This window comes from Apodemus sylvaticus, chromosome 18 (assembly GCF_947179515.1).
Source record: "Apodemus sylvaticus chromosome 18, mApoSyl1.1, whole genome shotgun sequence".
Taxonomy (NCBI): Eukaryota; Metazoa; Chordata; class Mammalia; order Rodentia; family Muridae; genus Apodemus; species Apodemus sylvaticus.
Genome location: NC_067489.1, coordinates 36,459,649 through 36,486,907, shown reverse-complemented (window position 1 = coordinate 36,486,907; position 27,259 = coordinate 36,459,649). Strand labels below are relative to the sequence as shown.

The window sequence follows — 27,259 nt, the reverse complement described above, 5'->3', positions numbered from 1 at the left end:
TGAATTAAGACCCTGCACAGGACATGTAAAGGATGAGACGACAAAGTGAGGGGGACAGGGTGGGTTGTCACACTGTACTATCACATCTTGACATGAGGTGTTGAGCAAGGGAGTTTTCATCAATCAAGTTAGAAGTAGATTTCTGGGCCTGGGAACATGAACTTAGTTTCACCCTACCAACAAGATGGACAAGTTGTCCCTGAGATGATTGAACTCAGACAACTATTCCCTTACAACAGAAGCTGTTCAACTATTGGGAGGTCCCCAGTTCTCCTAGGGTGTGGGACTTTGAGTTTAGTTTCTCCCCATGATTAAACAGTGTCTGAAAATGAAACAGTAATACTTACAAGAAGGTTTTGTTTTGTTTTGTTTTGTTTTGCTTGTTCCCAATAATTCCAAGAGAAAAGAAACAGAGCAGGTCAAGCAACGTCTAACAGCATAAACCTACTGAGTGTTTGACAACTCGGATTCACTCAAAGGTCTTCTGGACTCAAAGGATGAGCACACTTCCACTTCTTGTGCCTCTACTATCCCCAACTCACACAGCTTGTCTCACTGGTTCTGACCAGCTCCACTCCACATCTGACAGTGTCCTTGATGGCCATCTCCAATATGCTGGCGTCTCCACTGCCACTTAGTTAAGTGCCTCTCTGATTCTCTTTAGGCAGATACTGAAGACTGTGCCAAGCCTTAGCTTCTCTACCTAGCTGCTTTAACCCTGCAGCTTCCACTACAACTGAGACTGCATCTTCATCACCACCCGCTCCTCTCCTCTCTTCAGGCAGATGCTGACCTCAGAGCGCACAGAGTGCTAAGCCTCTGCTATTCTCCACAAGCCTTCCAGGCCATCAGACCAGTACCATGTGTGAGCCGTATACATCATTTGACCAGTTTGCTGTCAATATGATGTACAGCCTTGGATTCCTCTGGATCACAGCTACTGCATTCTGACCCCAAAACTTTTATCTCAATGAACCTGGTCTCTCATTAATCACAGCAGATACTTCAGCCTCAACTAACTTGCATCTCCTGTCCCAGTAAAGCAAAGGTTTTACTTCCACAGTTCTTAATTCAAAATATATCATGAACAGCTGTCACAGTCTTTGCTTCCTCTAAAACTTAACAAGGCAGGCATCACCTCTCTTCACCTCGCTCAACATTCTACCTTCCATGCTCCCCGAACAGTTCATTAAGCTCAGAGAATGCTCTCACGAAAGCTCCACAATCTCCCCACAATCCTCCCCAGAAAGAAATACGGTCAGATTTTCATCACAGCAATACCCTATATTTCTGATACAAGCTTCTGTTTTTTAGTTCTCTGTTGCTGTAAATAACTGGCCAAAAGTAACTTAGGGAGAAAAGGTTTATTATATTACATGTTGCAAGTTGCAGCCTATCAGATGAAGGAAAATAAGGCAGGAACTCGAGGCAAGAACCTGGAAGCACATTCTGAAGCAGAGACCACAGAGGGATGCTCAGCTTGCTTTCCTATACAACTAGGACAACTCATCCAAGGTGGCACCACACAAAATGTGCAGGGCCCCTCAACAACAATCAGTAATCAGGAAAGTGCCCCACAGCAATCCCTACAGTCTATGGAGGCAACTCCTCAATGGAGATCCAGGCTACCCAGGTCACTCCACAGTTTGTGTCAGACTGAGAAAAACTAATCAGCAGTACAGAGAAAAAGCGTATGTGTTGTCTTCCCAACAGAAGAAACAAACGAAAAGCACAACACAACATATAAGACTATAGGACACTGCACATCAGAAAACAAAAGGCACTAGTGTTGAAGAGATGGGAGCCTTACTTCATTCATTCAGACAGACTGATTCAAGACCGAGATATGGAGGTAGTATCAACATAGGCCAGGTAGCCAAAAGAACTAAATCAAAGTAAAGAACTACTGAGTTATAGAGAAATAGGAAAAACTATAGATCCTGAATACTCAGCTAAATGCTGATCAAATCCTACATCTGAAGATGTAACTGAGGCCAGGAAAAAAATCCAAAGTAGAGTGCCTGGTAACTTCCTTTCTAGGAACGGAGGTCTGTCTATCAGTCCTACATTGCTCTGAGCCATAACCAACCCAGGACAGGTTGCTTTCTAGGGTTCACTCTAGTGATCCCAGTGGGGCACATACAATAAGACTTGATCTAAATGTGTACCTTTCCAAAGCCCTTGGAAGAAAAACTCTGTACATATCTACTGTCCTTCCTGTAACAATCTGCTTCATAGAATTTCCACATTAGATTCAAAGAATACTCAATGTACAGACATATGTTTAAGAGAGCAGTTACCTGAGGCTCACAAACAAGAATACCATCCAACCCCACCAGCCATGTGGGAAAACATAATTTAGAATGGTTTAGAGTACTCAGAAGAACCTGCCTCAGAAAAAGAGAATCATTATCTCTCATATGGAATGCTGTTCTGGTCCTCCTTAGTAAATCTTATTCAAAGACTTAAAAGCATCAAAATACTTGAAACACGAGCAGAATAAACCCCAGAGATACTTTAAGAATAAAAAAATATCCAGCAGCCACCAAAGTAAAACCCACAATGTCTGATACCTAATCAAGTACTTCTGAGCATTAAGTACAACAGGAGGACACATTTCAACATAAAAGAAAATTAGTCAACAAAATCCACAACACAGGTGCTAAATTTAGTGTAGAATGACAGTGAACTAACTGCATTCTACACGCTCAAGATGTCAGACATAAAAAAATAATTAAAATAATTAATTTAACTTCTAGAGACATATGATACAATAACTAAGATGAAAATATACCTGGTAAAATACTGTGCACACACAAACCCCATATTAAAAAAGGAAAGCTGTAAAAACAAGATGAAGTAAAACTGTAGGAAATTAATGCAGAATAATTCAATTTTGAATGACATCATGCATATTTACAATCATATTTAACTACAATATACAAGCTGGTAAGACCTGTGTCTTAGTTAAGGATCCTACTACTTCTCTGAGAAAACACCACGGCCATAAGCGATTTGGAATAGAAAGGCTTTGTTTCACTAACACATCCACATCTCAATCTCTGAAGGAAGTCCAGACAGAAGCTCAAGCAGAGCAGAAACCCAGGAGCAGGAACTGATCAAGAGGCCATGAAGTGCTACTCACTGGCTTGCTCTCAAGGCTTGCTCAGCCTGAATTCTTATGGTACCCAGGATCACCAGCCCACGGCTGGTCCCATCCACAGTGAGCCAGGTCCTCCCACATCAATCACCAGTCAAGAAAATGTCCTACTGACTTGCCAACAGACAAGCTCTATGGAAGCATTCTTTGGATTAAGATTCCTTCTGAGATGACTCTAGCTTGTGTCAAGTTGACATAAAAACTAGCCAACACAAAGACTATCCTAATACCCTTCACACCATACTACCAACTCTAAACACCAAAATTAGTGGCAGAAATGATAGCATCGATATTGGTGATGATAATCAGATACAACAATTATTAAGTCTCTATATAATTGTCTGACAGCACATGAAAGAGTTTATAAGTAGTATGATCAGAAATACCACAAATACCTGAGTATATGTTATATTGTGGTATAACACTGGCTAGACCAATGTCGGTAGATGATGAGAATTTATAGTTAGAAGGCAAAGCCCACACTTTTCCACTCCTGTTACTCAGGCCGCCTTGCATGCATCTTGGCATGCATGCATCTTTCCTCATGTTCTGCCATTACAGTAAAATTATTCCATTAATATTCACTCTTTTCTTTTTCATATCCAATATCCTTTTTCCTTTATGCCTTGTGTATTAGTGCTTCCTCTTACCCATCTCTTCTCTTTCCCTCTAATGCGTTTTAATTACTGCTGCCTATTCCTTTTAAATCCTTGGCAATCCTGAAGATTTAGTGAACTTATAGATCTGCTTCATAAAGGCAGTAAGTACATCATTACTACTACAATACCCAATTATAAGTGGATGGAAAAACGGGGGAGAGAAGGATGACAGAATTCTGAACATGAATTGCTTCATGTTTACCTATTACATGCTAACTTGCTTTTTCATATTTTAGTAAATTGATATTGATAAGCCTTAAAATATAGAGTTTATTTACTGGAGGTATAAAAAAGCCTACAAGTCTTTCACTGGAAATAAATGTGATGTACTAGTTGAAATATATGGTTCGTGTGTACGGATGCACACACGTGACACAACATACATATGTGAGATACAATGTGTATATATATAATATATATATAATATATTATATGTAATATATTACATATATTTTATAATATATGAGAGAGACATTATTAGACATAAATATTTATGTAAGTGCCTCTATTTACAAAGACTTTGAGATTAAGATAAAAATATATTTAAAAATCATTCCATTGCATTTAGTTAGTAAAAATAAATTTTAAGATTATTAGTAGGATAACTATGGTCAACAGTAATTAACTAATACTTCAAAATAGTATGGAAGATTTTTAATATTATCAATAAAGAAACAACAATTTTCAAAGAGATGGATATTCTTGTAGTCCTGATCTGTCCACTACATACCATATACAAGTATCTAATAACAATGTTCTTCTCAGCACAATTACATGCCAATTAAAAATATATTGAAAATTAGTTAAATCAATAATAAAAACATCCTACAGAAAAGAAAGTCACTTAAACAAAACACACTTTAAAATAAAACCTGCTCTTCCACTTTCTAGTTTACATGGGTGGAAGACTCTCTGAAAGACTGCAAGAAAGGTTTAGATTTACATAAATTATAAATTTCTATATAGAATATACATAAAATTACTGGTTCTAAAATATTTTAACCATTACATTAATAAGTTGAGAGGTAACAACAAAAAGAGTAAACAACATGGACTTTTTAAAAAGACAGTGGGCTGAGAATATATATAGCTCAGTGAGAGACCTGTCAAGTATATTTAAGCATCAGAATTTGTTCCCCAACAGAACAAAACCACATAAAAAGAAGACATACCAAACAGTGTTTGCTGGTAGCCTGGCATGCAATGGAAGGGATATAATATAATTCAGCTAATTCGTTTTGCAGGATAAAGAAGGCCAGAGGATTTAAGAGTGAACAAGTCTCACAGTCTGGTAACAGTGAAATCTGTGCTCAAGCTCGGGAAGACTTCTTATTCAACATCCACAATTCTGCATCCTTACCTTCATCTCTTAGATGGAGCAAACTTTTTCTTACAACTCTTCTAAAAGAGGTTCTAGTAACAGAATTTGGATACTGTCTTGGCTGAATCATTAAGTTACTTTCTGTGTCACAGTAACTATGTTAAGTTCATTAAGTTTGTTTATACATGTTTTAAGATGATAATGAACAGAAGTATCCTACAAAGCAGTCTATAAAAAGAAAAATATTAAAATATATTTTTATCCTATTCTAAGATTTATTCTAAGGTATAAATCTTTTAAAACTGTATTAGTATCCCTTTTAAATTCTATCTTCAGTTTTGAGCATTTGAATTTTACATATATTGTCCCAATCTAAGATTATAAGCTATAAAGCATGGAATTCTATGTAGAATTTTAATAGGAATTAAGTAGTATAGGTTATAGCAATACTAGCTTATACATCTTCCACACTATGTGGAGAAGCACACTAATTTTCTATCTCAAGGTAAATTTAATTGGTTTCCAGTTTAATTTTTTTAATTACCCACTATTAATCTAATATTAAGGCTCTCTTTGCACTCTACACTTGCTTCCTAAACATCATGCTTAGTTTTCTAATTCATTAATTACCAAAATCAATCCACATTCTAATCTTACTCCACCTGAGAAGGCTGTACTGTGCATAGGGGCATCTGAGTATCCTGATGAAGTCCAGACCCTCCAGCAGAGCTCCTGGGGGGGCAAGGGGGGCGCACTGTGAGACCCTGCAGCCCTAAGGCCCTCAGGAGGCAGGGGATGCCAACGAGGCACCCTTACCAAAAGGGGCACGAGCGCTAACAGTCTCAGAACCACTACCTATGAAAGAAAACAGGTTGACTTTGAGATAAAATGTTCCAAGAAGTTTTAATTTGAAAATAATGACATCAAGGGGTCATATATTTTAAGAAACTTGAATATTTAATGAATTGAAAACATGTTAAAATGATACAAAATATTAGTATGCAATTAAAGTATGTAATATATGTAAATATATGCTATCATTAGCTTAAACCACGTTTATTAATGCAGTTCAGGTTGACAACCCTTAAATGTCAGCTTGCTCCTGAACGGCAGAGCAAAGTCCTTTCCAGCAAGTTCATAGGGCCCAGATGCAAGCAGGAGCCTCCTTAACAAAGGCTGTTCCAAATCCATGAAAGCACACTGGCGTAAGAAGAGTGGGAAAAGATTCGTGGATCATTCTCTTGAATATTTACCAGACAGGAACAGGAACAAAACAGAAAGTAACAATGGCACATTCTGGAATGCTAATGTACTGAAAAAGACTTTTATAAAGCAAAAATGAATGTCAGAGGCAAAGGTGCAGAAGATGCAGACAGATGCACAGACAGCAGCTTCAGCAGCTTCAGTAAGCAAACCATATGTCACAAGCTGAGCATCTCCAATCCCAGCACCTGAGATCCAAATGCTACAAAATCTAAATTCACTTGCATTTGAATGATAACCCACAGATGAAAAACTCCATATTTACTGACATGTGACAGATGGTGTGTGGCTTTTTCCTAGAGAAACATATAGAAACTCCCAGTTGCACCCAACAGGATACTGACAAACCAAAGAAACAATGCCATGCAAGTCCAACTCAGCCAACCCATCAATACACTGGGCCTACTTACAGGAGCACGGATGACTGACAGCTGCCTCACCCAGCACAGGGCTATGGCTTACAATACAATCCCCTTCACGGTTGGCCTCCACCTCCTGTGTATTCTATCTAACCCATCCACAAACTCCGTGTAGCTGTGGCATGATTACACGCTGCTAACTGCTAGGGTAGTCAGTGAGGGATCTGATGATCTTCCTGCTCACTCTTCTAGGAGTGAATATTACTTTATAGGCCAATCCTGTAAGGATCTCCTACAGATAATGACAGCAACTGAGGTGGCAATGTAGCAATGGTCAGGTCACCCACAAAGATCAACATTCCAGACACTACATACAATTAAAACAAACTGAAATTAAAAATGTAAAATGAGCTTTAGATTATGTTTATAAAAGCCCCTAAAACATGAACAAAGAGTCCAAATGTGTCTACGTAAGGAAGTGAAGGGAAATGGCTTTTAACATGAAGAGCAGAAAATGCAGTTCCCCAACCAGCTGTTCCCAAACTAGCATGGACCTGTTCTTTATTTAACTGAACACTGCAAAGCCAGGTCAGGACCAAACTTTTTCATTCTAACAATCCAATAAAGCTGGTCTAATTGAGAACAGTCAGAGAGATCTACTAACCAGTGTGATTCCTAAGTTCACTAAGTATTTCTCCTTACACCCACACAGGTATATCAACCTTCATCAAGAAAACTCAAAATTTCACTCGACATGCTGTGTACCACAGAACTCACCTCCTGTTCTAGAAGTACGTGCTCTGGTGCATGTGGGAAACAGCCCTCTTCCCTGATTTCTAGCCAGCGAATCACTGGGGGTTTCATCTATTTGCACTCTGCTATCCCATTAACGTTTGGGATGTTTGATTAAATGACAACATCCGCCAACAAGATCACATGTTTGAAACCTGGCCCCTGATGGTAGAATTACTTACAGGGGCTATGCAACCACTTAACACAGGTGAAGAGTGGAAGTGGTGAGGAACTAGGGGCAGGTACTTGAAGATCTCAGCTGTCTCCGCTTGCTGGTCTAGACACAATGTGCAGAGCACCACTGCACTCTGACTGCCTGAAGTCACCCCAGAGCAGATGCATCATCCCAGTCCCACCACAGGGGACACAAATCCCCAGAAACCACTAACTTTTTCTGATTCAGTCCGTATTTGGTCACAGCAACATGTCACTGATGTGGGTGGGCACTCTCCCGTTCCTCACTTTACTGGCTCTTCTGATGTTCCCCCACCACCACCATCTCTAGTCCACTGACCCGCCAAAGCCTACAAGTTCCTCCTTCAAGCTCTGGCTGTCACTGCGTTGTCTGCCAGGATACTCACTGAAGCACTGTCAACAGCAACCTTCACTCACTGGCCTTATTTAATTAATCCTAACAAGCTGCAGCTGACCTTTTACTTAGCAAATATGGTGGACAGATTTCTGACCTGCACTCTCTCTGAAAATATTTAGCCTCTCCTTAAAAGGTAACACTGATTATCACAGTCTCCAAGTTCTCCTAATTCCTTTCCCATTTCTCAGCCCTTTTTGATGGGTTTTCCTGAGAATTCTGGTTTCCCTGCTCTGTTGTAGATGAATTCCTCAGGCACTGTTGTGTCCTTCCATGGATTTAACTACTAACTTTTATGTAAGTATGACACTTACTCCAATCTCAACTCCACAGCCTTGCAGCTCTTGTGGCCCCTGGCACAGTTCAGGACAGTGTCCTGGTATCAGGGGCTTCACTGGGTGTGTAACCTACATTTTTACTCCGCCTCCTTCTCTCCATTATTATAAAGAGAACTTCCGACTTTCACGATCCTTTCCAAATTAATACTATCATATTCTTAAGTCTGAGTCTTATTTTGGTGTACATCAAGCCCAAAATATCTTTCTAATTATTGCAACGATTATATTTTATAAGCAGATATACATTTCATTTATATATACACACATATACATATATACATATATATATATATACATATATACATATATATACATAAAATCTTCTGAAATTTTTGTAAATAGAAACCTAGTATTTCATGTGCCTGTCTGCAACAGCAGTGGGGCTTACCGCAGCCCCAACTCACATGATTCAAGTAAATACACGTGTATTCAAGTAAATACACGGCTGTATCAACCACACTCAAGTACTTCCACCTTAAGACATGCACAGTACTTTAGCAGTGAAATCTGATATTAATAATAGCTTAGGAACCACTAAATTTATGGACTAATATCAGAGAAAGAAAACAAGGTCAGATTCATGACCAATTGACATGTGTAACTTTTAAGACACTTAGACACTCTTGCATTAATTTTTTCGTCTGATGCATACTGAGTCAAAAGCCATGATTTCCACAATGTTTCCAGAAAAGAGATTTTTCAGACCATCTTGTACAGCAAAATACACTTTGCAAGAGGTGTATACAGTATATACAGGGTGGATATACATACATATATGCCATGGAACAGACTGCTATCAACTAGTGGACGCAGGATACAGACTCTCAGAGCGGAGCAAGCCAGAGATCGGCACAGAGCTTTCCCAAACCTCGGTAGCTCACTTGAACACAAAACCTTTCTTTACAAAACCTAGATGGAAGCTTTGGTGATTAATTCAAATAAGTGTGGAACTGGAAACGTTTACACTTAAAATTGGAATCAGTCTCAAGACCTAAAGCATGTACTTTTAGGTTCAATGTCATTTAATACATATTTTCACATATAGAACATCTATTTACGATGATTTTACAAATCTTCCTTCAATTGAAAATTTATTTCAATCTTGGGCAGTAATGATATCTTTTAAAAGTGCAAACAAATTTCTACCAATAATGATATGAACTGTGTGCTTACAGAGAAGCGTTCCTCCTTATCCTAGGTTTAAGTCTGAAGATGTCTGCCTGCAGTCTAAAACCAAAAATAGTACTGACCTTTAGAGAGACTACTACTTTCCTGTATATACACTGATGATAAGTTTACTTTATAAATTAGGTAAAGTAAGTTGTCAGTAACTACTAAAACCAGAACTATAGAACACTGATACTATAATACAAGGCTACGTGAATGTTACCTCCTTAACGCTTCCTCTTTCTCCTTCCCCACTCTAGTCAACAGCTAGCAAATGATTGACTAATAAGAGGTGTATACAGTATATACAGGGTGGATATACATACATATATGCCATGGACATACATATAGTGTAGATATAGTGGGTATACTTATATGGTGCAGATATACAGAAACAGTGTGGATATACATATACAGTGAGGATATACATATATACTATAGTGTGGATATAGTATATATACATATACAGTGCAGACATACATATATAGCATGGAAATACTGGACAAAAGTAAAATAAACATCATGAGAAAGAACTAGGACCATGAGAGATGCTACTCAGGATATAAAACTATCATTTATTTATTGCTAAATATTCCACTTAATATATCTGAACTGTGTGGTTGAACATGAGAAACTAAGCAATAATGAAAGCAAGAAAGGACTACTGCACATCTCAGGGAGTCTTTTTGAAATAAAACACATTCCATTGACCTACAGTAAAATAGCATATATAGACATGTATACATTATATATCTAAATTATTTAACATTTAAACTACTTCTATGAAAAGATTCCACTTTACTTGGAAGTTTGAATAATCATCACAAAGTAAAATGAAATAATTCCAATTCATAAATACTTTAATAACACTGGTCACTTATAAATGTTAACATTACACACACATACACACACACACACACCAGCACACAATGTAGTGTTTAAAATCTCTCAACGGGTAGATTGGATGCTCTGCTTCATTCTGTCTATTGTTTTGTTCTGCAATACTACAAACGACCCAAACATACTCCCCCAATCCTTTTTTTACTTAAAAAAATAATTGAAAACTGGGACAGGGTCTCACTAGGTTGAACAAGGTGGCTCAGAAATCACTCTAACCCAAGTTGCTGATCCTCCTGCCTCATTCTCCACAGTAACTGAGAATGCTAATCTATTTAACAGACCTAGACTGCTTTATAAAAGTAATGTCAAAACTAAAATTTCCTAAACATAAATCCAAGAAACATTTCAATAAAACAGAAAAAAGTACTCCACGGGACGTAACCTTCCCCAAGTTAAGCTCCTTTTTTCAAAATAACCTGAACATGAAATTAACAAGAAGTTAATTTCACAGGAGTCGTCCCACATAACTCCCACATAACCGAGAGGTTAAAGTTGAACAGGTTTCTCAGGTTTTCTCTGTTTTCCATGTAACTTAGACCAAGATAACTCCTGTGGATACAAAGTGTTACGCTTCCTTACCCTAATGCTTGAGGGCTTGAGAGACTGCATGATGGTAATGAGCAACTTGCTGAGGCAGGAGACCCTAAGTTCTGATTCCAGCAGCACACAAGGAACAAATGGGCACTGCATCATGGGCAGCAGTAATCCCAGCACTGCTGAGGACAAAACAAGAAGAGAGCTGGCGTTTGCTGTGTGCCAGAGAAGCAGAAAGACTGAGAGCTCCAGTCTCTGGGAAAAAATCCTCACCTGAAAGGAATTCAGTGTCCTCACCTGACCTTGACCTCCGATATATACTAAACACACACACAAAATCAAAAAAAAAAAAAAATAGTACTTTCATAACTGACTGATTCAATTCTCTGAAGTCGTACAAATTAAAATGTGAGAGAACAACCTCACATTAAAATAACTGTGGACTGAGAGCCTGCCCTCACTGAAACAATGAAAGGCCAAAATCCCAAGTGTGACCTTTGTAAGGCATATTAGCGAAGAGTTACCAAAATTATGCATATAAACAAAGAAAAGTCTGGAATGACGTTGAGGAATAAAGTACCAACAAGAAACGGCACAGACATACCTAATATGGCCTCAGGAAAGGTGACACTGTGACAAGTCCCTTCCCAGTTCTCTCCCTTCTATGGTGATAATGATAACTGTCTTTTCCCTCTCCAGCTAGGAATTATCAACAGTGTCGCGATGGCATGCTGTGGGGAGTGAGGCCCCAGCCATTTCTGCGTGTCTCTCGCAGCTTTATTTTGAAATGTCTTTAAATAACATTTGCATAAAAGCTTCCGAGGCAGCCTCCCTCGGAGTCAGAGCAGACATCTTCCATTCCAGAGTGATGGAGGAGCCGTGGCTCCTGCAGGGCAGGGCTAAAGAGGTCTGAAAGAGGCTCACTGAAAAGTCAGTCTAAGCTCGGGATGTCTCCGCGGTGACAGGGACCTACTGAGGAAGCTTGTGCTCAGGCTCACCTGTGAGCTGTGTCCCGAGCAGTACACTACCTTGACCCACGGAGGCTCACCGGCTCCCTCACAGCAGAATCTATGCAAGCACAGCAAGCCAACCTTCCTCCTTCAAGACAGAGGCTTAACTGCTGCTTGTGCTCGCTCCTAAGCTCCTAAAGCTAGCAACTCCTCTACCAGAAGGCAGCACTGCTGACAGAATAATCCTAAACCCCTTTGGGGTAAACAACAACGGCATGCCAAGAAAATATACTACAGTGATATAATCAATGGAGAAACAAAAGAAAATAAATAAGTGAGACACATTTTCTAAAAAAGCAAAATGAACAGAAAGCAAAGCCTGCAAAAGCTTTAATATACATAAAACATAAGATGTTTAGAACAGTCATGTGGCTGCGCACTGGACCTCCAGAACCTCAGAGATTCACCCAGTCACTCCCCTCTCTAGTCTAAGCAGCAGGAAGAAAGTACAGTTAATTAGGAGCAGCTTTGATGTCGAGTCTGAACTTTAATAATTGCACAGTTCTTAGAGTCCTAATTTAGGGCAAATCACCCTAATCTATAGAACACTTCCATTTACTTAGCTTTTCCACAAAGCTAACTCACACTAAGGTATATGGTGAGAGAATACAAATAATAAGAGCACTGCATATTACAGGAACTATGTTGAGCACAGTAACAATAATTAAATTACCTCATGCTTTAATACAATCTATGCAGTTACATGTTATAAGATCATTCCTGTGATAGCTCATCTTGACTGTCAATTTGGTAAAATTTAGAATCACTATGGAAGTAAACTTCTAGGCATACCTGTAAATGATTGCCTAGACTAGATTGAGACCAGAAGATTCACCATAACTCTTGAGTGGTACTATCCCATGGGATGGGTTCTGATTGAATAAAAAGAAAGCAGGTGGGTATACCGAGTAGCCACTCTGCCTCCTGTCCTGAGCACAGGAGCACCGCCTCCTGCTCCCCCACAGTCTCCACCACAGTACACTGGATTCCTCACACTGTAAGCTCAAGTAAACCCTTCAAAAGGGAATTTTTTTCTTGTACTTTATGGCAGCAACAAAACATGTAACTTATACAATTTACAAATTAATGAAGGCGGGCAGACATAAACCCCTCTGTGGATCTATGTGGCTTTAAATGCTATAAATATAGTCACAGCATATTCAAAACAAAGAATGCATTCTTTCATTTTCTATCAAGCCTCACCAAGAAGATCCAGTCATCATTCAATTAGATATGTATGTATACACACACATACACACAGAGATTGATAATATACTACTGTGTTAACACTAAAAAGGCACTAAGATGTATGCTAAGGTGTTCTATGACATTAATTACATTTTTTATTTGATATATCCTTTATTTACATTTCAAATGATTTCCCCTTTGGTGGATACCCCTCCCCGAAAGTCCCATAAGCCCTCTTCTCTCCCCCTGTTCCCCAAACAATCCCCTCCCGATTCCCTGTCCTGGAATTCTGCTACACTGCTGCATTGAGCCTTTCCAGAACCAGGGACCTCTCCTTCCTTCTTCTTGGGCATCATTTGATATGTGAGTTGTTTCTTGGGTATACCGAGCTTCTGGGCTAATATCCACTTATCAGTGAGTGCATACCATGTGTGTTCTTTTGTGATTGGGTCACCTCACTCAGGATGACCTTCTCCACTTCCACTCACTTGCCTAAGAATTTCATGAATTCATTGTTTTTAATTGCTGAGTAGTATTCCACAGTGTAAATATACCACATTTTCTGTATTCATTCCTCCGTTAAGGGACATCTGGGTTCTTTCCAGCTTCTGCCTATTATAGATAGGGCTGCTATGAACATAAGCATGGTGCACTAAAGCTGACTCACTACCCTGCAAGGCTTGCCAAGGGGAGGGGAGTGAGCAACGCATGCGTAATGACAATAATGCAACTTCTTAAACCAAGGCCCTCTAAACAGTTCTTTTTAACCCACAGTCCAAAAATTCACCTTTACAAATAAATGGATATAAAGTTTAATTTTAATGGAAATAAGTTGCTTCTTAATTCATGAAAAGACCAAAGTGAAATGGTATGATAAAAGTTTAAAAGCTGAGTTTAAAAGTTGTAAAAAGAAGCAGCAGGCAAGCAATCCACCTGACGCCGCCCATGCTCTGTGCTAGCTGAGCAACACACAGGGCACATCAGTGACAAGGCACTAAACACAGCAAGCATCCTATAAACCGACACCAACTCTGAAACAAAAATCACTGGGATATGCATTTCAAAACCCCACCCTGTGTCCAAATTCAGTCACCAGGGATCCGGGTTACCCCAAGAACAAGAGACTCACCTTACTTCCGCTATCTCAGCACAATTACTAATTGTATCTTCTCTTTCCCTCTCAAGTGTCTGGTTTTGCACAATAAATTATACAGTTATCTTCCCCCGAAAGAGCTGGTTCCTTCTGGTTATAAGCTATTAACTTTGCCCTCGTCCAGATGTCAGGATAATTATATAGATATTCTAAGATGAGTTAAATAAACTTTATGTGTAAGTATCATGTGGCTTCATTATCATTACACTACAATTTGTTATCTCAAATTCATATGAGGAATTTTCCTCCAATTCTAACTTTAATTATTCTATACGAAGAGGATATATATTCTTTTTGATGAAAATAAATTGTCCATATGTTTTTCAGCAGGGGCTAAGGAAAACATAAACATGAAAGCAGACAAGTACAACAGATGAATGACTGAACAACCATACTACATATCTACCTTACAGGACTTGCTAACACAATGCAGAGGCATCTCAGAGACACTTCCACAGTTGCAGGATGGAAAACAATGTTTTTCCCATAGTCCTCATCCACTAATACTAGTGCTGGCTAGTAGTATATCAACCTGAAATGAGCGACAGTCATCTGAGAGGCAGAAACCACAACTGAGAAAACTTACAATCGGGCTGGGGCAAGCTTGTAGGGCATTTTCCTGATTAGTGGTCCATGTGAGAGGGCCAGGTCACTGTGGGTGGTGCCATCCCTGTGCTCTTGAATTCTATCATCATCTGATCATCATCATCATCATCATCCTCTTCCTCCTCCTTCCTTCCCTCTGTCACACATATATGAATTTAAATACTCAGCATGCACACATACACTCAAAAAGTGCATGTATACTCAAAACTTGCTTATATAAGATTCACCAAAGTTCCAACTACTTATAAAATGTATTCTGTGCCTGAACAAACATCTTTATTTTCCTGTTATCCAATCAATCCATCATAGAACACTTCATTTTGATCACTGCTGTACTTGACTAAAATGTATTTTAAGAAAACGACAGAGAACTCCTCAAAATGCAAAGCAAATGACAAATGAGCACCCGAGAGAATTACCATAATTAACATGAGGAGAGACAACAAGAATGAAGAAGCTAGAGAATGCTGGTATTAAACAGGTCAGGCCCCCAGAAAGGCTGGGAGGATACCAGCGTCTGCTCAGTGACTTTCAGAGGATGTCCATGGACTGCAGGAAGTAGTAAAACAACAGCATGGCCAGTACAAATGTGGACCAATATTCAGTCCCCAGTTTAAACACCAGACAAAACCAGCTGCACCTAGAATCATGTTCGGAAATCCACAATCCAAACAATAGCTGAACATACCCTACTGTGCTATCACACAATACTACTGGAAAACAATCACAAAATAAACTCATCAGCTTAAATTTATTCTGGTTGCTTTCCAAAGCCATCAAAGTTTATAATCAAAACCTAAATGTCAACACCATGTCCAATTATGAGTTGGAGAGTAGCTGAGATTATTTGCTATGTTTCCAGAGAACTCAAGTTTTCCTCTCAGCCTGGCAGCCATGTTGGATGGCTCACAACTGCCTGTAATTCCACCATCAGGGATCTGACACCCTCTTCTGGCCTAATGGCACCCACCCATAAGCATGTGGTATTCACACATACCACCCTACACACATGCACACATGAATACATAAATGTATCTTTAAAAATAGCTAAATAGTTGTAAGAATATTATCAGTTTAAAAATGTAATTTGTCATCCTTTTACAAAGAGCATCAACAGCTGTTTTTTTTTTCACTATGAAATATTGTTAGTTATTTAAACTACATTCCTAAACAGGTTTCTTACAAAGAACTATTTTAAGAGAACCTTATATATTTGAGAAATAGTTACTAGTGCTTAAATACTAGTACCTAACTTAGAGCATAACCAGACAAGAGTCCACAAAAAAAAATAAAAAAAAAAAAAAAATTTTAAAAAACTGGAAGATAAGGGACCGTAAGCTACTGTTTAGCTGAATTTAAAAAGAGAAGCAGTACTGTAAAATACTGGCCTATGCTCAGTAGGGTGAAGTAACAGAAAACAAAGCTGGACATACGTATCGTGAAAAAGATGCTACCTCCAGTCCTCTTCTGAGAGAACCCTGAAACCTAAATAACGCTTCCTAGACTATCCTACATCATTTCTCAGTATCTTCACAGAAGGGCTAGCCAATGAACCTTGCTCCTAAAGCACAGAAATATTCTTTGAGATGCCCTGATAAAATATTCTGGCAATATAATTTCTGTATGTTATATAAGAAGGGGACATCCATCAAGTATCTACTGAGTCCCATGCTTTACTCTAGACACGCCAAACAGCATGTTAGAGGCACAGTGTCCTGTATGTGAGAGAGCTGCACCATGTTTTGACAGTGAGCTCTGGAGAAGACACTGAGAATGCACACTAAGAAGTCATTGAAGGACTCAGGGCTTTTAATAAAGACTAGGCAGACCGGGTGTTCTCCTGTACAGTGTCTTCCAAGATGCAGATGCACAGAAAGAGATGGGATTTGTCATAGTGGTTGATTTTAATAAGCTCTCTCTGTAAATAAGACACTTAATAGTCTTCTCATTGTCTTCAGAGAACAAGCCTGCAGACAGCTATTTGGCCAGTGAGGCTGGAATTTTTACATCTCACCTCTAGAACTGTGAAATGGTAACTTTTCTTTGTTTACAATCACAAAAAAAGTAGCAGGAATCAGCTGGACTTGTGTCTCCTTTCCCCTTTCTAGTCTCATGGGCACATAACACTGGACCTTACAGGGAGCTTTTGACACAATGCATGTGAGGCCTGGGGACAGCATTGGATAGTGGCAGCAAAGGGGAGGTCTCATGGCCAGAGAGAAATGAGAGAAATCACATGTGTGCACACTCATGGCCTAGAGCTGTCACATGACCCTGCCAAACATTTTGCCTACAAGAAAATGTAATCCAACTTGTACCTATAAAGAGAAAACTGGTAATGATAAGTATCTCTGGCACACCATCAGGACAACTTAGGAAACAATATGATGTTATTGGAATGAAATGACAAGCCACAGCAGGAAAATGGCATGAGAGGCCTTGCTCTACAACTGTTCATAAATATGTTCACATAGTCATTATCCATGCCCCAAACAACACAGGTCATGAGCTCATTTCCCTTGCCCTAGATTTAATTCCTAGCACAGAAAGAAAAAAAAAAGTATAAATTACTAGTATCTTTACAATAAGCATATAATAATACCATGTAAGTTGTCAATTTTGTTAAAATGTTATCTTAAAATTCTATAATAGTTAGACCTGGTAATAATAACATAGACAAGATTCCATAATTTTCCTTCCCACAATACTGTCTATTGGCAGCTGAATGAAGGTAAGAAAATGCATAGACAAATATTACAAATGCTATAAAAGGTACTCACTTTCCTTATTTTCTGATAAGAGAATTAACTCAAAGATAATATGGTTACCTCACTTAGGCGGCTAACATGCTCTTCATCAGTAAATTGAATCTGGCACATCTACCAAATATCTTAAAACGGCAGATAATATCATGCACAAAAAATGGTACTTAAAATAAACACTGTTTCTGACAAAGCTACAAGTAAATATCTGACAGAATAGTGGTTTCTCATATTACAGGAAACATTTATCTAAGTTTTTAATGTATAAAAATAGATTGTAGACGTATTCATTGACAGACAATTGCAGGCACTCTAAAAATTAAAGTTCTGAGTTCTGAATTTTAACTGCTCATTCTCTCCATAACCAAGAGAGAGAGAGAGAGAGAGAGAGAGAGAGAGAGAGAGAGAGAGAGAGAGCCTATTATTCTTTGAAACTTCTACGTTCAATAGTTTAGTGGATATCCTGAAACTGTTAGATGCATGCATGAGCACCTATCCAGCCACTCTGGGACTGTGCGGTTGGATCTGGTCCACCACTGTGTGTCATTATTCCCCATTTTATATTTATTTTCCTTTCCCCCAGATCATCTGCTTCCTTACCAACATGTAGATAATCTGCTTTCTGAGACTACTTATTGTCCTCCACTGGGGAAGGTCAAGTCCCTGTAACATACCCAGATGGAAAGATGATTCGTGACAGATTAGACAGATGATAGACAGACAAAAGAAAACCACATTCTTCTCTTGGTCTAGCTTCTGAGTTAACTCTGATACAAATGTTAGTGTTACTTTAATTTCAGCAATTGCTAAAAGGTATGAAATAATACTGTCTTATAGATTGCCTATATATTTACTTAAGCTTATTTTATAAGCCAATATTTAAGAGTATATAAATTATAAAAATATAGCCTTAGTACACTAATTCTGAAATAATACCCAATGACCCACACTCATAATTCAATGACCCAACTTATGAGATCTGTAATATAAAAGACTAACACCCTATAAGTATATTAATGTCCAGGATAAATAGCTGTACGTATAAATCCCTAATTTGCTGATATGATTAGGGGGTCTGGCCTAATCTGATGAAGATCATAAAAGATGAAGTCGTACTATTAGTGCAAGAAAGCCAGCAGCCATGCTCTACCCAAGAGGGCTTCGAGATAAAAACATGAGATAAAAGCAGGTCGGCCTTTGCCTTCCTTGCATGATCAGGCAGGCCGCCGGGGCAGAGGCACAAGCGCAGGAATGTGCCCGTTCTACTTTTCTAAATATTTCACTCAACAATGGTTGTGATGAAATTATGAGAGAGTGCCTTCATAAGGATTAGTGCCTCCATTTTTAAAACAGTTCAAGGTAAAAATTTTCATCCTTCTGTAACAAGACCTAAGAGGCTGTTTGTGCTTAAAGCATATGAACTCTTTATCTGGGGCTTTAGATGATCAAGAAAATAAAAGGCTAAAGCATCTTGACCTGAATTTTACTTACACCCCATTTACTGGTTTATGTGTTTAATGCTTTGGTTCAGATCCTGTCCAACTCTGCAAATGGGCAAGTCAATTTTTAAGGAGTACTCATTCCCAGCCGGTAACCACCCCTCTTCCAAGGTTGAAAACAATATGCTAATTGTAACAAAAATCATGAGAGAGCTCTATCACCCACTCCAAGGCTCAAGGAAAATCACAGGGACCATAACAATGTCTGAGCCAGAGCACAGGGTTCTATCTTCTGGAGTAGGCGCTTGGGTTTATCTGGCAGACTGGGCCTGTCAACATTTTATCATGGATGTGGGAGGAGCCTGTGAAGCTCCACCTCTTCCTGTAGGAATGTTAGAGCTGTTGCAAGAGGGAGTGGTGTTTTCTTCAGTGGTAGCTGCCCTTGCTCCAGTACATAAGTTTCTACCCAAACCAGGGTAAAAACCTCTAATTAAACCTGGCAACTGTCACACAGGAAGACATGAGGGAATGTAGCAGAGGGGCTGGCTAAGAGGGCTCACGAAGTGTAAGGAGGAGAATGGGAATGCCACGTGGTTACTTCCGGTACAACACCATAATACTAGCATGCTTCAGGATTTGTTAAGTCTTCAACAACCATGAATGCAATACTGAGTAATGAATGCTATTGCTTTCTGAATTCAGCTTTCATCAACACAAGCTTCACGGCAAACATTATACTACATAATATGCACCACTGACAGAACACATTTTTGAATGACAGAGATGGCATGTGTGATACTTTGGAAAATGATGCTCATATTTATTTTTGTTACTTCAACAGTATTATTTCCACTAAAACCATCAAAAATTTCAAGACACGACAGCTGCAACACACAAATTTTTAAAGTCAAACAGATGAAACATCTGAGTTTCTGCTACAATAATTGCAGAAAGCAACGGCACGTTTCCACGCCCAACATGTTTATATTTTACTGACAAGTCAGTACAACATGGCCCGACAGGAAGTGCTCTGGGATCCTCTAGTCTCTCATGATGGAATCCTATCAAAATGCAAAGACAAAGGACCATTCTCTCTAAGGCAAACCCAAATTCACAGAAAGAACCTGACAAAAAACAGAGGAACAGAGAAGGGGTAAAATGTAATGAGTTACCTCCATTCCTTTTTAGATCACAAAGTATACTGTACTTCTACTCATTAAATGTAACCTCAGCCAAGTGTAATGGCTTACAGCTTAGTACCAATATCTGCTAGACAGAGGCAAAAGCAACCCAAGTCTGAAATCTACCTGGATTACAGGAGAACTCATGTTAAAAAAGACCTTGAGCACTGAACACAGAGATATTCAGCAATGGTTGTCCTTAGACAAATTACAGCTTTTCTAAGTTTTCTCATCTATTGTGAATAAGTGTGATTTTTATTACCTACAAAGTAATTAAAACTTCAAAAGCAATGTGAGGGCTGAAGAGAGGGCCCGGCAGTTAAGAGTGCTGGCAGCTCTTCCAGAGAGAACCCAGGTTTGGATCCCAGCACCCACATGGTCAATCAGAACCAATCCTGGGGGTCAAACACCCTCTCTGACTTCCATGGGCACTGAACAAACACAGAACAAAGACATACATCCAGGTAAACATCCATGCATATTGAATACAAAATAATTTTTTAAAGGAAAAAGAAAACTAAGTTGCAGCAGTAGCTTCCTATTATAATTGGTAATTTTATACATGGGTATTTAAAATGAGCAAAAATGAGAATGTAAATTTGATTGCTATTTGACAGTCAAAACAACTTAAAATAAATTAGTCTACCACAATTAATTCTTGGTATTCCCTAATTAAATGGTTGGAAACTGATGGTGTTTATGTCTCTTTATGATAAAAAGGTTGTTATCAGATCAAAATATAACTATTGCCAGGAGTTAATGTTTAATACATAAAGTTAACTTAGATACTGTGTGAGTTAGGGTTATTATTGCCATACTGAAATACCCAGACCTAAAGCAACTTAGGGAAGAAATAGTTTATTTCACTTACACATTCTGGAGTGGAATCCTCCCACACCAATCACTAATTAAGAAAATGCCACACAGGCTTTCCTGACTACAGCCAAATCCTATGGAGGCATTCTGTCAAGTGAGGTTCCCTCCTCTAAGATGACTTACTTGTGTCAAATTAAAACTAGATATAAAACTAGCTAGCACACATGTAAACAAATTGTCATAGATCACTCCATTATCATGTGTCATAACTAAAACATAAAAAGGGCCTACATAAATATTTGTACTAGTAGTTCCTTAGCATTCTATTAAACTAATAAATATTTCAAGACCACACTAGTCCCAATCTGGACTACTCCAGAAAATTCCTAGAGAGTTGCTAGTCTTCAATCTATGAAACAACAGGTAGATGAACTTTCCAGCAAGAGGGCTAGCAAGCAAAGGCAAAAGCTACCTTCTTCCAAGTCCTTTTATATAGTCAGCCACGAAAAAATGTGATCCAGATTTAGAGTCCCACCTCAAATAATCCAATTAAGAAAATCCCTCTCATGTACACAGATACTTGGATTTTAATTGATTACCGATGTAGTCAAGTTGATAGGCAAGATCAGCCATCTCAAACAGTAAGATAGATAGAAAGAGGCAAATAGTTGCTCTTTCTGGGAATATCACAAGCACCACACTAAAACATTTAAAGTACAGTTGGGGTTAGAAGGGTGTTCTTTGTGCATACAGCACTTTCTGTGGAACTATGATGACCTGAGTTCAATCCCCAGAACTGATGTAAAAACTAAAATAAAAAAAAAAAAATTGTAAGAGCCAAAGGTAGAGATCAGCAGCCTGATCCTATCCTCAGCCTGATATCCACCCACAGGCTACAGCCTGGGTGCCTCCCAGGAGGTCCACAGTAACCAAAGACACAGGAGAGAATCTCACCCAAATATCCACACCAGCTGGAACACCCATGCCTGCTGAGACAAGCACAAAGACCAGCTAACATCGGACCCCCCAACAACAACAACCAGATCCACTTTCCTTCTGGTCCCCTTTCCCAGACGGGCCAAATCAACTGCACAATATCCCCCCATGTGCTACAACCTGCAGGCCTCCCAGGAGGTCTGCAGTAACCAGGGACACACAGCTTGCCTGACATCCAAGGGTTCCCCAAAACCAGGGACACAGAAGACCTGCTCTAACCACAGACACAAGAGGCCCACCCTAGCCAAAAACAGTACTGCCTGCTTCCAAGCAGACCTGCTCTACAGGTCACAGAGCTCTACTGGTCTCCAAGAAGGTAGTGTCCAGTCAGAGACACCCAGGCCAGTTAACTCCAGAGATAACCAAATGGCCAGAGGCAAATTCAAGACCATAACCAACAGAAGTCAATGTAATTTGGTACCATCAGAATCCAGTAATTCCACCACAGCAAGCCCAGGATACACTAACAGACCTGAAAAGCAAGATGCTGACCTAAAATACCATCTCATGAAAATAACAGTAGGCCTTTAAGGAGGATATAAATAATTCACTTAAAGAAATAAAGGAAAATACAATTAAGCAGGAGAAGGAATTAAACAAAACCATCCAAGAACTAAAAATAGAAATAGAAACAATAAAGAAATCACAAATGGAGGCAACCCTGGAAATGGAAAGCCTAGGAAAGAGATCAGGAGTTACAGATGCAAGCATCACCAAGAGAGAGGAGAGAGAAACCCAGGCATAGAAGATACCATAGAAAATATAGACACAATTGTCAAAGAAAATACAAAGTGTAAAAAGCTCCTAACTCAAACCATCCAGGAAATTCAGGACACAATGAGAAGATCAAACCTAAGAATAATAGGAATAGAAGAGGGTGAAGATTCCCAGTTCAAAGGGCCAGAAAACAAAACATAAAAGAAAACTTTCCGCTAACTTAAAGAAAGGGCCATAAACGTACAAGATGACTTCAGAACACCAAATAGATTGGAGCAGAAAAGAAAATCCTCCCATCACATGATAATCTAAACACTATATGCACAGAACAAAGAAATAATATTAAAAGCAGTAAGGGAAAAAGGCTAAGTAACATATAAAGGCAGACATATTAGAATTACACCAGACTTCTCAACAGAGACTCTAAAAGCCAGAAGATCCTGGACAGATATCATCTAGACCATAAGAGAACATAAATTCCAGCCCAGACTACTATACTGAGCAAAACTCTGAATTATCATATATGAAGAAACTAAGATATTCCACAACAAAATCAAATTTAAATAATATCTTTCTACTAATACAGCTGGAGGAAATCTCCAACAAGGACAGTAACAACACCCAAGAAAACACAAGACATTAAACATTTCACAACAAACCCAAAAGTAAAGAATCATACACACATAATACCACTTCCAACAACATAAATAAAAGGAACAATCATCTGTCTTTAATATCTATCAACATCAATGCACTCAATTCCACAATAAAAAAAAATACAGGCTAACAGACTAGATACATAAACAGGATCCAGCATTTTGGTGCATACAAGAAACACACTTCAGTGACAAGGACAGACACTACAGCAGAATAAAAGACTGGACAAAAGTTTTCCAAGAAAATGGTCTCAAAAAATGAGCTGGAGTTGCCATTCTAATATCCAATAAAATAGACTTTCAACCAAGAGTTACCAAAGAAGATGGGGAAGGAAACTTCATATTCATCAAATTGAATGTTACTTGTAACTGAGATTTTCCTTGGCCTAATTTCATTTGTTTAACCAAATCAGTCTGCTCTACAGCTGCTGCATTTTTTTATCACTTGAGTATGAGAGAAAAAGGACCCTCACAAACAGAACAATGAAACCAGCACAATACCTGTCACTCAGCTTAAAAAAAAAAAAAAAAAAAAGCAATGCAATGGATTTAACTATGCTTAACTGCATGGCCTGACAATATAAAAATATCACAAAAAGAAAAATGACATCAAAATGTGTACTCGTTGTAAACATTTCAGGTATTATGGCTAGAATTGACTAGAAATTTTTTTTAGAAACATTCTTCAAAGCACAGAAAAAAGCAAAATGAGACAAATAATCTTTACCACAGCAAAGGAAACAATCATGAGAGTGAAACATCCTATGGAATGGAAAATAAATGTCAACTATATGTATGTGAGGTTAACATCCAAATATAGACAAAACCTGAGAACAACAGCACAATAATAGCACTAGTAGTAGTAGTAGTAGTAGTAGTAACTTGATTTAAAAATGGGCCATAAAATAAAACAAGACATTGATCAAAGCACATATAATTGGCCAGTTCACATATGAAAATTTAAACATCGCTTTTAAATCAAATCAAAACACAGTGAGCTACCACTTTTCTATAACAAAAATGACTACAATCAAGAGATTCACAGTGCTAGGGAGACTATGGACTCCTATATTGATAATATAGAAGGAAAAGGAATCCTTCTATATTAACAATGGAACGGGTAAACCGACACACACATTCAGAAAAACAATGTCAAGATTCCTCAATAAACAAAAATAGAAAAGAGAACCTAAGGGTAGCAGTCATTTCCACAGGAAAGAGAATCACTATGTCATAAAACTGCATACACAGAATTATCTGTACTAGTCAAAGCAACCAAATAGAAACTACCAAAGAATCTTATATACCACCTACTGGATAAAGAAAATGTGGCATGCCTATCATAATATGCTTTTCAGCCATAAAAAGAATGAAACACAAACAGAAATCCAGGTCCTGTAAGTAGCAAGGGGACTTCACAGAAGTGCAGAGAGCAGGAGGGAGGGTGGGCTGTGGAAAGCAGATAAGAAAGAGCGTTGGGAAAGCTGATGAGTGGGTGTTAACTCTAGCCAGTAACAACCTCTGTTGTGCTGTCACACAGAAGGGTGACCAAAGATAACAGGAATATGCTCATCATAAGTTAATAACTGCTAAACCTATCACAGACATTATTTAGTACATAGTAAACCTTACTGGCAGCTGCTATAATGTATACAATGTTCATAGGTTATTCACTTCATTAAAAAACAAAAAGACACACTTATAAGGGTAGTCCCTAAAGTCTCAGCTATGAACAGAAAAGCAAAAGCCTAGACATAACAATATTAAGTGGTAAAGGGGTGGAGAGATCTGAAGGCACAATAACTGAGGAAAGGAATTCAGAAACATAAACGCTGATGTCAGTAGCTCTAATTTCTAGTCATACTCTGTTATTTAGTCTAAAATATGATATTCCAACTCTAAGATTACAGTTATTACGATTTCCACTTTCTCTAACATCAAAGTATATGACTCATGGCTGGCAGTGAAGCTACACTAAATTATAGTACCATTAGTAAAGTACTAAGAGTTTAATTTAGCCACTCCTCCTCCCCCTGAGGATGCCAAGAAAGAAAATATACAGGAAATAATATCAAGACAGAAGACAATCACTCCAGTTTTATGAATATGAAAAAGGACATTTATTCTCTTGGAGACTCCAATTTTTAACAAAAGGTGGGTCTTTCAACATACATTCCTCTAGGCCAAGACTGTGTAACACTGACTAGAGTCAAGGGCCTGGGAAATCTCACTATAGTAGGTCCAGAAATGGTAATACTAAGAGCTGTGGAGGGCTGAGTAAGTTCCTAGAGCTCCCTACAACCTATAACACTCACAGGCAGAAGGGTCTCAGCATCCTGGGCCTACTCAAGAGCTACATCACCATGGAGTTCCATCTGCTCTTATTAGCAGATGTCTATAGTTGTTCACTGCTACCAAACACCAAAATACAAGACTGTCAGGCAAGCACTGGAAGAAAGTTCCCTCACCAACCCAGCATTGCTATATCAAAGAGCAAACAATGGACCCCAGGCAGGATGAAAACAGAATCACTCATTGCTGTGACAAGGAATCACACCACTTCTGCCATCACCTCGGCAACAAGGGCAAGCTGGTTTGAGCTATTCAAGATATGGCCTGTGCTTTCAATCAGCCTTCAATCTGCTATCGGATAACAGCTAAAGTAAATCACACATCAGGACATGAGGGTGGGCAGCAGCATGTTATTACTAGGAAGTTTTGAAATGTGTACTGCAGTTATAGGAGTTTTCTTCCACTTTAGTTCTTAGCTTAAAATATACTATTTACCAACATTTGGTAAAATATTAAAGTCTCACACAGAATTTCCATGTAAATTCTCTTAACAAATTAATGACACATAGTTTTAAAACTAGAAATGCTTCAGTTAGGACTGGCAAAAATTTGGCCATCTCTCAAAAAATATCTGTAAGCTACTCAGGCTCTCATGCTGCGTGCTTCTCCCCAACATGTCACAGCCTATTTGATGAGGCACATTTTGAGCAGGTGGGATAAATTATTGTTACCTTCTGCTATGTGAGAAACTATTTCCTCTGGAAATCACTTTAAAGCACCTTTTTGACATAATTAGAGGAGGTCGTTAAAAGTTAAAAACAATTGTAAATGAAGGTGATTAACTGATAAATGGTAATGATGTCAAAAAAAAAAAAACCAAGAAACTGCTTTGTTAGAAGCTAAGCAGAAAGATGTACTAGCTATGAAAATAGATACTAACATGAACCCAGAATTTCCCACAAAATCCTTTTGCCCGGTATGAAAAGGATTCAGTTGTTTCTGTAGCTCCAGTCATGTAATTAGACATTATTAAAGGAAGCACCTATGAAAATCTTCAATCTGCTTTACTAATCAGTTACTTCACTTGAGTATATTCTTAAACAGAAAATATAACAGACTCATTTTAATTATGTAAATGTGCATAAATGCATGCATAATATACACAAGTAAACACAAGCACACAACAATCTGTGCACTATCACTAACTCTCGCGGAGGAACTTCAACCACCTAAGATTTTAAGAGTTCCCAAGACTCAAAAGATGAATCATGGTATGCACTCACTAATAAGTGGATATTAACCTAGAAAACTGGAATACCCAAAACATAATCCACACATCAAATGAGGTACAAGAAGAAAGG

The 27,259-nt window shown here is 38.5% G+C and overlaps 1 protein-coding gene across 3 annotated transcripts in view; it reads right to left on the bottom strand.

Annotated features, from left to right (window-relative positions):
* The window catches only part of Tusc3 (tumor suppressor candidate 3), a 159,709-nt gene that overhangs the window by 128,841 nt on the left and 3,609 nt on the right, over positions 1-27,259 (bottom strand). The window contains exon 1 of one of the 3 annotated variants that reach the window (XM_052162523.1): positions 14,410-14,429. The exons of the other annotated variants lie outside the window; for them this stretch is intronic. The gene's annotated coding sequence lies outside the window, so the exon portion shown is untranslated. Of the gene's footprint in view, positions 1-14,409; positions 14,430-27,259 lie in introns of those variants that run through there. 3 annotated transcript variants of the gene reach the window in all.